At 36.0% G+C, this 10377-nt stretch overlaps 1 long non-coding RNA gene across 1 annotated transcript; it reads right to left on the bottom strand.

Moving 5' to 3' along the window:
* Positions 1 to 254: 254 nt before the first annotated feature.
* LOC138923561 (uncharacterized) lies at positions 255 to 4711 on the bottom strand. Its single transcript, XR_011437307.1, has 2 exons — positions 4379 to 4711; positions 255 to 850 (listed from the first exon to the last, which is right to left on the bottom strand). It is a non-coding gene; the product is annotated as an uncharacterized lncRNA (long non-coding RNA).
* Between the last annotated feature and the right edge of the window lie 5666 nt (positions 4712 to 10377).

Below are 10377 nucleotides of genomic sequence, written 5' to 3'. Positions count from 1 at the left end.
ATCTCATTTTTTTTGCAGCAAAGCTACCCCATTTGCATATTCAAAGGTCATTGTACAGGTTCAAGCTATTTAATATCAAAGCAATGATAATTTAACAATCTCTTCCTCCGGATTCAGATAAAATACAAAATTACCTCTGGCTTTTTAATTTTGCACATTTAAAGACACATGATAAAAACATGAGATTAAGATAATGGCACGAGAAATATAATGAACCATGAGTTAAGCTATGGTAAACTTTCTTCATAACCAGCTTCAGGTCTTTGCATTGTCACTTTATTATTTAAAATGGAGACGTCGCATCTCAGTAAGTGATATCAAGAACATAATTTGCTAAGACACCTCTTTATTTGAGGCGCTGTCAGGACTGGCAATGAGAAATGACACAATCCCTCAGTTGGAAGTGACAGGCGCCACTATATTAGTCCAGTGCTTGTGTTATTTCTCTGCTGTTTTTGAAAAATTGCATTTCCTTTGTGTAAGCAGAACAAAAAGAAATAGAAATCGGTTCCATGTGAATTCTGTGGTCCTCTATATTAAACTGTAATTGTTTCCTGGTAAAAAACCAAGCCTGCAGGATTTCCTGAAAAATAATTTACAAGGATGGGTACTGGGTCCAGCTTGGTTTTTTTCCTGTGCTTCTGTGATTGATGACACTGCAAGGAGCTGATAGATTTGCTGCTGCTGCATCTCCAGAAAGTTCTTTTGCTTTAAACAAACTGCAATCTTCCAAAAAAAAAAAAAATCCTTACATGGCATTCACTTTCCTGGCTTCTTGGTTGGTAGTTGCTTTTCGATTCCAGCACTGCTCTGAGGGACCCAGTTAATGGACCCAGTTGCATCAGTACACCTGTGAAGACAGCTTGAATGAATTATTTAAGGTAATGGCTAGGCAGAAATTTGTAATTCGATCTAGTTAGCTCAATATGAGCTATGATCTTTAGAGAAGTAATACGGAAAGAATGCTGGCTTAGGGGTCCCACACACCTGAGTTCAGATCCTTCTTCTCCCACTGCATAACTTGTACATGTCACTTAAACTTTATGAGTTACAATTTCCTCTTATGCAAAACTGGAAAATGATGAAGCTTATTTTTCAGAAGAGGACGCAACAAGCTTCTTGCGAGGGCCCAGTAAGTTAAAGGTTGAAAAACACTCTGCAAATTATAGATGATTTTACAAATAATAAAGCCCTAAAAATGGTAAATGAGGGCCCTGGGCCCCATTCTTTGAGGATCCTTGTGTTATTTTAATAACAAGTGCTAAGGAAGAAAAGCTTACTATCCTTAGGCCTTGCTACATGTCAGGCATTATGCCAGGCACGTAACACATGTTCTCATTTATTCCTTGCAAAAAGTCTTGTAAGGGATGTGTCATTCTTCTCTTTTACAATAACAATTATGTCTAATAATTACTGACTGCATGATATATGCCTTATACTGTGTTAAGGAATTTACACACATAATTTCATGTAATCCTTAAAATAATCCTAGGAAGAACGTGCGGTTTTTATCCCTACTGAGGAAATGGAGGCTCAGGGAATGCCCAAAGTCATCTGGCTGGTTGGTGGCATTCACTGCACCACCTTCCTGTCTCTCCTTAAATACGCTCTGACCTTGGGTATCTGACCTGGATTTTGATCTCTTCAAGCCTTGGGTATATATTTTAATCCAACCTTATTTCTAAAAATGTGCAACGGGACAGGGGGTTGGTAAGAGCATGTAGTGTGATTTGTTCTGGGTCCTCAGATCTTCTCTAATGCCTCCCCTCTCACTGTGGCCCTGCATACTCTTTAGGATCAGCCAAAAGCCCTGAGGCCTACAGGTTTCCTCTCTCATGTCCCTTGGTATGCTTTAGACAAGTTTTGGCAGCACAAAAGGAATAAAGATCCAGATACATTATGTCGCATAAAATGAAGTTAGAAGAATGACATCAGCTTTCTAATAAACTCTCCTTGTGATAGCTTGATTATATGTCCAGCACGGATCTCCATGTGGTCATTTTATTATTGGAAATTGTGCCTTCATGCTCTCAAAGGCATTAGCTATTGAGTTCCATAAATGCACCTTCCATTCATTCCTAATGTTTGAGTCACAGGCACAAAAAATGGAGCTCTGGAGGTGTTGCATCACAAGAAGAAAAGTCATAATCCTTCAAATCTGCTCAGCTGGAGTGGATGGGCCAGTGAAAAGCATGGCTGACAAATTCTCCATCATCTTAGAAGAGGTTGAAGAAGCAGAGCAGAGCGCAAAGAGAATTTGCGGCCCTCAAAGGCCTGCCAAAAGCAGATCAAGTAAACATTCCCAATTATCAGAAGTATTTTGTAGCAAACGACTTTTGCTGTTCCTACATATTGGGAATCTTTTTCACCACCAAGTGTTGGATAGCTTCTTAATGAATATTAAGTATTGCTACTTGCCATGTGTACGGTGTGGTGGAGAGCAAAGAAACAGGAGGAGATTTCTTTCCAGTGAGGAAATTACTTGTATCAGCTCTTGAATCCTTGTCCTAAGAATTAAACGACATATATATTTCAAGCCCAAAGTATGTGGGCACAAAGCAGGACTGCGCCTGGCACACAGGAAGCAGTCAAGAGGTGTTGGTTATTGTTGGTGTTGTCATTGTTTTCATCATATTTTCATCCTTTCTTTCTAGACATTCTTCACCAAGTCAGGTCATATCCTACCCATTTGTCTAACTTTTGGAGACAAAGAGAGGAAACAAAAGCAAAAGAAAGAGATAAAGACGTACTTAGAACTAGAGGAGCAGATATGGTGGCTCCAAGATCAGCTTCTCTGGCTGTTTGACCTCAAGTATTTACAAGAGAGTTCATGAGCCCAGGAGGATACTTTATCTTCGTATGCTTATCTATGAAATAAGAAGACGGGTAGTATGAATGCATTGGGCTCTTCCAGGGAAGAGATGCTGTTTGACAATTTGTTGGATAATTTAACACCAATGTACAGCCAGGGAGCAAAGAACCCAGATTTCTGCTGAATCCCTGGCATCAGTGAGAGGCATTATGTATACATGTAAGATCTCATTCACTACACTTCCTTCTTTGCCAGAAATAGAAGCAAAATTTTTCTTAAACATAGCTGTTCTCACTGGAAATTGACCATTCTTCTGTGAATAAGGAAGTTCTTGTGAGAACAAAGCAACATGTGATATGTTCAACTTAACTTCCCAATATGAGGAGACACAAAACATAACACAGGCATATTTCTCTCTCTCTTTCTCTCTTTACAGATATACACATTATATATATCTACAATATGTATATACATTATATATATATATATACACATACACACACGTATACACACATACATACACACACACAATATTGTGCTTAAAATATCCTTGTTCATGATACACTTTTATTGTTAATTTGCACAAGGCCTTCTTTGTTTGTTTCAGTGATATATTAAACTGCCAAAAGAACCTCCCCGTCGTGGAAACTAGAATATTGGCAGCTACTTACATATACATCATTGGTATTACCTTATCCTTCCCTGAAAATACTTATAGCCTAAATTTTGTGTCCATCATAAGCTTGCTTTCCATTTATAAATATAATTTAATCATGTCTAGAATTATATTCTCTTATTTTAGTTGTTTTTAACTTTAAAAAATGGCTGTATGTAACATCCTGGAACTTAGCATTTTTATTTAAAATTATTGCTAAAATGAATCCATTTTTTATGTAGCTATATTTCATCCTTTGTTGATGCCTATATTGTATTCCATTGCATAAATACACCACATTTTATTTATGCATTCTTCTGTCAATCGGTGTTTTGATTATTTCCACATTTTGCAATCTGCCTGACCTGAAATGTGTACTAACCAATAACGATTCAATGAACCCCCAGTGCTTTTCTTCAAACACTTCTATCATTTAGGCACGTTATCATGAAACCAATCAAAAGGGAAGGAATAAAAGTTGAGTGCATTTTAGTAAGGATTACTGTTTGGGGTAGGGGAGTTCCTTTTTAATAAGGACTGCTGTTTGCCCATTAACTCCCAAGGATGCATTTCTGTAAAGATTTCATTTGTCATTCCCTCAACTAGCCATTTTCAATTAATAAGAATAGCATGTCACTGTGCTTCAGTTTCTTCCTTTCTGAATATAACCAGGCCGATCTTAAAAATCTGTCAGATTCCCCTCACCCTCTAAGAGTCTAGGGCCTGAAGGAGAGAGATTGACCTATCTACAGTAGGAAAACCCAAGATTTTATTGTGCAATTATGAAGTACATTTTATACACAGTATTTTATTTAATGTTCGCACAAATCTAGTTAGAGACTATTATTCTTCTCATTTTGGAGATAAAGAAACTGAGGCAGAGATAAATAAAAAACAAAAACCACACATACCTAAGGTTTTATAAAGCCAGCCTAGTGAGTCACAGAATGAAGCAGGAAATCCATGCAGCCTGGAGGAAAAAGCCAAGCGCTCTGGATCTCTGCCTTCCTCAAAGCCAGCTGAGTCATCTTCCAATTTCCCTAAAATTCTAGGAGTAATCATTGTTAAATTCAGTCACACAACTGTCATCTCCAGCTAGAAGACCTGCTTCTCACGAACCAAAGAATGAGTTGACAGCTTTCCTGGAATAGAGGTTTTCGTCATTGGGATCTGACAAAAAAACCCATATGTATTTTTTGCTTTGCTGTCACGATCATTCCTAAGTGAACAGAGCAGAATTAAAGTTGCTAAGGCTGAAGATGTCACAATGAATTCTAATGAGGAACTTTTGTGTCACCAGTGTTCCAAACTGTCCTGTGATGGCGTATTCTTAGGATGTTTTATAGACTGACTTCTTAAACATTTCCCCATAATATGACTGTAGTACTGTGGGAAACTTAATTCAAAATGTAGAAATTAGCACAATATTTGAATATTTTTGCCAACACGCAAAGTTGCAGTATTTGCAGTTTATTAAATATTACCAGTATATGAAAGCCTCAGCTCATTAGGAAGCTGAAAGAATACAGTGTTGCCAACTTATAATCAGCCAGTCAGTGAACATTCATCTTGTGTTGTGCACAGAATACTGAATTAGGCAGTTGGGGCATGATAAAAGAAGTACAAGATTCTCTCTGCATCAAATGATTTTATAATTTAATTGAGGAAATTATCTAAACTTAAGAGCAGCTTATTAAATATCAAATACAAATTTAAATGGTATGAATTAAATTGGTATATATGGAGGGAATACAGAGTCAAAGAGGATTTACAGATTCATCAGAGACAAGCTGTAAAGGAAATTACATCTGCACTGAAAGTCATCACTTCTGTTGAAGACCTACTGTGTGCAGGTCCCTGTGCTTAGCACTGCACAAGCAGGATCTCATTTGATCTTCACAACCATCCTTTAAGAAAGCATTGTTTTTGCCTCCATTTTGAAGATGAGAAAATCAAAGACGAGAACACCAAGACAATATAGCTAAAGTCACCCAGCTAATGAGATACTGGGTCAGGATTTAAGCTCAAGTTGATCTGACAGTAAAGCTGAGGTGCTAGTCATTATGTATACTGTGTTTAAAGAAACTGTGTCAAGATGAGTGTTGGCTCTGGAGAGATGAACAAAGAAAAGGGAGCACATTGCTGGAGAATTGAGCACAGACGTGAAGGTGAGGAATCACGTGGAAGATTAGAGGTAGATCAGAGTTTATTTTTTTAACTTTTTTTGAACTAATTTTAAACTTACAGACAAGTTGGAAAAATCATAAAAAGAGTTCTCTTATACTCCTCAAATTCCTTTCCCTAATGTTAACATCTTACAAAACCACTTTACAATGACCCAGAAAAAGAAAACAACACTGCCACAGTATTACTAACTAAACTCCAGATCTTATTCAAAATTCCAGCGTTCCCACCAGTGTTCTTTTGCTGCTCCAGGACCCAATCCAGGATCCTACATTGCATTTAGCTGACATTTCTCCTTAGTCTCCTCTAACCCATCACATTCTTCAGTCTTTCCTGGTGTTTCATGATTTTGACACATTTGAAAGCTATTGATCAGTTATTTTGTAGAATGTCGTCTAGTTTGTACTTGTTTAATATTTTCCCATGATTGTAATGAGCTTATACATTTTGGGCTAGAATATCACAACAGTGATGTTTATGTCCTTCTCAGCGCATCGTATCTCGGGGTTCATGATGTCAACATGCCTTATTACTGGTGTGGGCCAGGTTTCTCCACTGTAAAATTCCTATTTTTTCCTTTCTAGTTGATAAGTATTTGGAGGAAGATTCCTCGAGACTGTACAAATCCTGTTTCTCCTCAAAGAACTCACCCTTAATTTTAGTATCCATTGGTGGGTCTTGTCTACAACATTTATTATTAGGGTAGTATTTGCCTAATGATGATTTTCTGCTTCCCCCTTTTTTTCTACATTTATTAATTTGAATTCTGTTGCGAGGAAGACCTGTCTCTCCTCCTGCCCTTATTTATTAAATTACTTATGTATATAAGTTAGGATCATGGATATTCATTTTATTCCATGAGTTAAATCCAATAATATTATTATTTATTTTGTTGCTTAAATTGTTCCACCTTTGGCCAGTGCAAGCTCCTTCAGATTGGACCCTGTGCTCTTTTGACAAGCCTCCTTTTTTTTAAGCTTTTCCTTTAAAACCTTTAGCTTTATGGCACCACCAGCTAGTCCAGATTCATCTTGGATATTTCTTGCCCTCATCCTGGAATCAAACACTTCTCTAAAAAGATCTGGCACCCATTATTAAAGAATAGTGGTTAGAGACCAATATTTGAGTGCTAGGTGTGCTCAGACCAGTTTTTTATTACCATCCTCAGATTTTTCTTTTCCTTAACGAGAACTAATCTTGGTGAGATGAGAGTGACAAGACCCATTGGGTAGGACTTTAAAGTACTTTATGCACCAGTCTAAGGAGTTGGGATTTGATATCATTGATACAAGAGAGAAATTTTGTAAAGTTAAGCAGGGGAGTGGGTGATAGAATTGTTACAAGATGATGATTCTCATACTGGGGTGCAGGATATGACAGGTGAATGGGTAAAAGCCTGAATGATTAAGAATAGCTAGTTAAGGCTATCTGTGCATGGAATGAGGAAGGCCCAGTTCTAGATAAAAGTGCAGGTGGAAGAAAGAAAAGGATGAAGCAGAAACATTAGAGAACAATGATTGGCTAGAGATGGTGACAGACACGATAAAAGGTTGGGGAATGTGTAAAATTATTCTGTTTGTTATCTTGGAGAGCTGAATAGATAGAGGTGTCACTGGTAATATTAGGAATGATTAACTCTGTGTCAAGAAAGCATAGACTTCAGTTTTGACATATTTAGTTTAAGAATTATTAAGACATATTAATGGAAATATCTCCAGTAGAGAATGGGAAGCATTATACTAAAGATAGATACTATATTTTTGAATTCCTAAAACCTACCTCTGTACTTCACTTTCTGTGGGTATTTAGAATAATAATAGCTAACATTTTTAAGTACTTACCTTGTTTCAGGCTTATTTCAAGCATTTTTATATACATGGCATTATTTAATCCTCTTGATAATCTTATTCATATGATTTCCATATTTTTGCTGGAAAACTGAGATTTAAAGAAGTTAAATAGCTTGACCAAAGAGACATAGCTAGCAATTTATGAAAGCAAGATTTGACTCTGGGTCATATGACTCAGATGTCCCTACTCTTGACAGACACATACGTAAATACATAGACTGATCAAACCCAAAACTTCCCCTATAGAAATAGATTTGAGACTCATCTGTACAAATGAATTCACTAAAGATAAGACCAAAGGAATAAAAACATAGATCCTAAGACAGAGCTTCAATAAAACAGATTTGAAATAAGGAAGACAAAATCAAAGTGATTCAGGGAAGAAATCAGAGAAGGAAACAGAACATATTGTTGGCATATCAAAAAGAGAAAAACAAAATGCTATTGTAAGAGATTTCCACTTCCAGGAATGGCAGGTAAGCTTACTGCAGAACAACACTCCTGCCAAGGACAATTATGAAATGCATAAACTGTCTTAAAACATTTGTTTGAAGGTATCAGACAGCTTACCAAATTAGCAAAGACTTCAAGAGCCAAGATCCCAGAGGAAAGGGAAGCTCCTAGATAAACCCAACATTTATGCAGTTTTCTCCTTGAAGCATTTCTCAGTTTTCAAGCAGCAGCTGAGAAGCTGTACGGAGCTTCTGGAGGTCTTATGGTACTCGGGGTAAGAAATTGGAGTTCAAGGTCCACCAAGAACGAGAGGCCTTTAAACAACTTAGGCTTTCAATTGAGACCACAAAGGACTACACTCTAGAAATTTACCAACGCTCACATAGAATAAAGCCCACCTCCAACTGGCTCATTCCACGACTGAGTTAGGGTAACCTGCCCAATGCTAACTACCTCCCAGAAGGAAACGTAAACCCTTCTTAGAAGAAAGTAACACTTTACAGTTTTTCATACACCATGTCCAAGATTCAATAATCAAAAACAATAATTCAATAAAAAATTAACCAGTATCTAAGAGACAAAAATAAGTGCTCAATATCCAAGAAAAAAAGCAGAAAATAGAAACAGACTTATACAAAATCCAGATAATATTATTTTCAGATTCATCTGTTAAAATATATATGATTAATATATTCAAAAATAAGTTATAATTTATTAGCTATAATACTAAGTTAAATATAATTAATATATTCAAAAACAAAGACGAGAAGAAAGAGTTCAGAAGAGAAAGAGAAACTATTAAAAAAAGAATCAAATGGGAACTATAGAATTGAAAAATATGGTGACTGAAATTACATCCTAATAGGTAGGTTTAAGAGCAGATTAGCTAAAATGAAGGGATACGTTACTAAACTAGAATTTATGTCAGAATAAAGCGTTCAAGCTGAACCACAGAGAGAGAAATAATGGAAAATGCATGTTTAAAAAAAGTTAAATATACATATAGAGCATGGTGAAAAGGTATAGTCTACGCAAAATTGGATTTCTAGGAGAAGGAAGAAAATAGGACAAAAGTAACACTTGAAGAGGCAAGGGCTAAGACTCTTCCAAAACTGATGAAAAGATATCAAGTCATAGAGTAAGAACTCTTTCCCCGCAAAAAGAAGCAAAAGTAAGATAGTAGGTAAATTCTCAGCAGAAATATATGAAGCCAGAAGATGATGGGATGATATTTCCAAATTGTGAGGGAAAAGAAAAAAAAAAAATGCCAACCTAGATTTCTATATCTCATGGTAGTCTTTCAAAAAAGAAAGAAAAAATTAAGATGTTCTCAGACCACAACAGAGATTTCATCACCAGCAGACCTACACTAAAGGAAATACTACAACAGCTTTTTTGGGCCAAAGTAAAATGTCCTTGATGGAAGCACTAAATTGCTGGGAGAAATGAAGAACAAGAGAAAAGATAACCACGTGGGCAAATCTAAATGAATACTGGCTGTACACAAGAATACTAACAATGTCTTGTGGGGCTTAACATACACACACACACACACACACACATATATATGATTAAAATAAATGACAAAAGCACAAAATGCAGAAGGAAATAAGATATTAAAGTGTTCTAAGACCTTATCTTACTAGGATAATGACAGAAATAATTTAAATTGGAATTGAACATGTCCAAGATGCATGCAGTGACATCTTAGACTGACTCCTGAAAGAATAATAAGATTGTAGTAACTGCCGCTTTAAAAGAAGCCAAGGAAAGAAGGAAAAAGGTGTCTACTATAGGAGGGAAAATAAGTGACAAATAAGATAAAAGACTTAAATCCAAACACATCAATAATTGCACTAAATGTAATTTAAAAAATTATCAGATAGTACAAAAAAACTATAGGCTGCTTAAACTGACATACTTTAAATACAAGAAAGCAGGTCGAAAGTAAAGGAAAAAATACTCAATGCAAAATGAATCAAAACAAAGCTGGTACGGCTGTATTACTATTGGAAAAAAGTAGATAGAAAGGCAGGAAGTGTCACTAGAGATAAAACAGGAACTTTTCATGATTATAAAACAGTCTAATAACAGAAAGTTGAATAAAAACAAAGTGTGTGTACTTAATAAAACATTTCCAAGATATAGAGAGCAAAAGTTGGCAGAAATAAAATGAGAGAAAAACCAACGATTACGAGTGAAGGTTTGAAGACAACTTCCTCTGTAACTAACAGAATAAGTAGACCAAAACAAACACAACAAGAACTTAATAGATACAAACTATATGATTAATGTACTTGACCTATATAGAACTCTGCATTCAACGACTACATTTTTGCAAAAGTATATAGAACATTTACCAAAATTAACAAGATGCTGGGCCATAAAGCAAATCTTAGCACATTTCAAAAGATGGATGTTAC

The sequence above is a fragment of the Equus caballus genome, chromosome 1 (genome assembly GCF_041296265.1).
Source record: "Equus caballus isolate H_3958 breed thoroughbred chromosome 1, TB-T2T, whole genome shotgun sequence".
NCBI lineage: Eukaryota > Metazoa > Chordata > Mammalia > Perissodactyla > Equidae > Equus > Equus caballus.
This window is presented reverse-complemented; position numbering and strand designations above follow the sequence as displayed.